Source organism: Pseudopipra pipra, chromosome W (assembly GCF_036250125.1).
Source record: "Pseudopipra pipra isolate bDixPip1 chromosome W, bDixPip1.hap1, whole genome shotgun sequence".
Lineage (NCBI taxonomy): Eukaryota > Metazoa > Chordata > Aves > Passeriformes > Pipridae > Pseudopipra > Pseudopipra pipra.
Window position 1 is genome coordinate 53420722 of NC_087580.1, and position 2894 is coordinate 53423615.

A 2894-nucleotide genomic window follows, 5' to 3' on the forward strand; every position below is an offset into this window, starting at 1 on the left:
AGCAGCATCATAAACAGTTCCCTTTTGGGACGCGAGAACTCCCCAGCTGAGGTGCCAGATGTGCTGAGGGGCTGCTGTCTGCATTAAGCACCCTGCAGAAGCAGTTGAGCCTCACATTTGCAAAGGGATTACCATTCAGGCATGAAATGAAGGAAACCAAGCACAGTGAAGGCATGGTGGTGATAGATGGGCACCCAGATTTGTGGTGCAAGGGTGGGGACAACTATGAGACTACAGCAGTGGTATAGGGGAACAGTAACCACACACCATGCAAATCCATCACATCTCCTATGAGCAGCTTTGCCCCCCCAGGACCCTGGCATATGTTTTGGCCCCACTGGAGAGGACACCATAGACCATGGTTGCATTTGCCAGCCCAAATAACCCTGACAGCGAGTGCAGGAGAGGCAGCCAGAGTAGGCTGTGCACAGTGTGCCAGCCTCAATGGTTCAGACTCTCCTCATGCCCAAATTTGTCAATGGGTTGTTCAGAGCGATGACATAATTACAGTTTTAATCACAGATTAATAAGAAGTTGGGTTTTTTTTAGCAAACTCTGAGGGTTAACTGGAAGGTCATTTCACCTCCCTGCTGCCTGGGAGCCAAGGGTGCCATACCCTCTTTTATGACTCCTGGCATTGACAAACACAGGCAGTGGCAGTGGTGGTGGCAGTGATGGCACTAATGTGCCTGCTGCAACTACCTTCCCATGGTGCATTTTCCTTCAGGAAGGCATTCAGCTTTCATTTCAAGCACTCAGTTGGGCAACGGGTATATAAATAAATTGGGGAGAAGCTATCACCAGCCTCTAAAATAAACAGATTCTGCTGGTGGAGGAAAGTCATTGCATATGCCATCAAACTGAGATGAAGGGGAAACTGAGGCAGAATCAGTTTGCCTGAGGTCATTCAGAGCGTTTCTGTGATGTAACAAGCTCAGGGATGCATCTGAAAGGCTGCAGCAGTGGGAGGAACTGGCAGAGTGAAGCTACCATAGACCATGGACTACTGAGTAACTGGGAGATGCAAGGGAGACATGGGCCTGATACCAAAAGCCAAGCTTAAAGTCCAGCTTTTAGGGTTCTGGGGCAGACCCTGAGATACAACCACTTAAAGCAAAACCACAGAGGGGCAGAAAGTTGTTGCTTCAGATGATCGATATGGAAGGAGACAAGGAGGATGAGTCATGGCACAACTCAACCTGCCTCTACTGCAGGACAACTGCTACTTTGGGTCTTCTCCCTCCACCCAACCTTTTTAATTTCTGAAAGTGGGAACTGAATTCACCCCCAGATTTCCATCAGACTTGACTGGCATTGTCACAAGGTTCAGGAGTTATTTGGTGTGCAGCTGACAGCCAGACAGGCATGTAAGCATTGGAGCCTCTTGGCTTTCAGAAACCAGAGTGTTTAAAAAAAGCCAAGAGGATGGTCAGATTCATCATCAGGAGCAATTTGGCAATTTATGATGCTGGTCCAGTAGCATGATGAAGAGGAAACATCCTGGGACTTTCCACTGAAGCTGATGACAGGGACCTTGGCTGGTAAGCATGACACAGGAGTGACTTCCCTGTTAACCACAAGAGCTACCCAAGCCTCTCAAGTGTTTCAGTTTTTTTTTCATTTCATCTTTAAGTCACACAAAAATGTGTACGATGATTCACTGAAGTGCTTGGAGATGTCCCTCCAGCTCCGTTGTGCAAGGCTGGGCAGGGACATCCTCCTATCAAAGCCTGGGGACACAGTGGGGTCACAGGGAATGGACCTCTCCAACCATGGTCTGGGGGTTCAGGTCCAATCCCGGCCTTGCTGTCATGCCCAGCACAACACCTCTCATTGCCACTTGTGCATAGGCTGCTTGGGGCAAGGTCTTTTTCTTTATAATGCCTGACCCAAAAAGGCTCAGGACCCCATGTGAGTCCATGCTACTGTACAAATAAATGGCATAGGAGAAGCTCCATCCATTGCTTCTTGTTGTGAACATTTCTCTCAATCAGTTGTCCCAGCCCACGTTCATCTCCTGCCTTAAAGCACCAGAGTTGTGTCCCCACCTTGACATCTTGTCTCCAACTGTGTGCCCAGTAAATCAGGATGTATTTTTAAACACATGTAGACAACACAAAGCAAATGCTCTTTCCATGTATGAGTGGTTTTTATTAATTTATCTTAAGCCAGTTCACCATTTTGCCTCCAGAAGCCCTTGCAGACCAGGACATGCATCTATATATGTAGACCCAACTGAGTTACCATTTGCAAATTGAGATAACCTGCAAGAGCCCACAGATGCCTTGGAGAGGATGGGGAACGACAGTTGCTGAGCATCACCTGAGTGAGACTGGGATCATGGCTTGCCACCATGATCCCAGTGTAAATCTATTTGCAAATTATTTTCCCACATGATCTCAGGATGGCAGTTTTACCTCCTTCCCTTGCAGCACATCAACCATTTATAGACACTATCTTTTATCAGCAGTTGACACTTTGAGCATGTTTCACATATGATTTAGCAGCAAAAATTACATAGTTTGACCCTTCTTTATTGCACTCTTCAATCACCACTGGGCAACATTGGGAAAAAAAGGCTCAACTGTGCAGCTTCCAGGTGGTACAGCTTCCAGGGTTGTTTGCTGGAACAAACTGCCTGTGAACATTTAACTTCTGACGTGGCGATGCGCTGAATTTAAGCATATTAGTCAGCGGAGGAAAAGAAACTAACGAGGATTCCCTCAGTAACGGCGAGTGAAGAGGGAAGAGCCCCGCGGTGGGGCGCGGGACATGTGGCATACAGAAGCCCCCCTCCCCGGCGGCGCTCTAGGGGGACTCAAGTCCTTGTGATCGAGGCCGCAGCCCGCGGACGGTGTGAGACCGGTAGCGGCCCCCCGGCGCGCCGGGCCCAG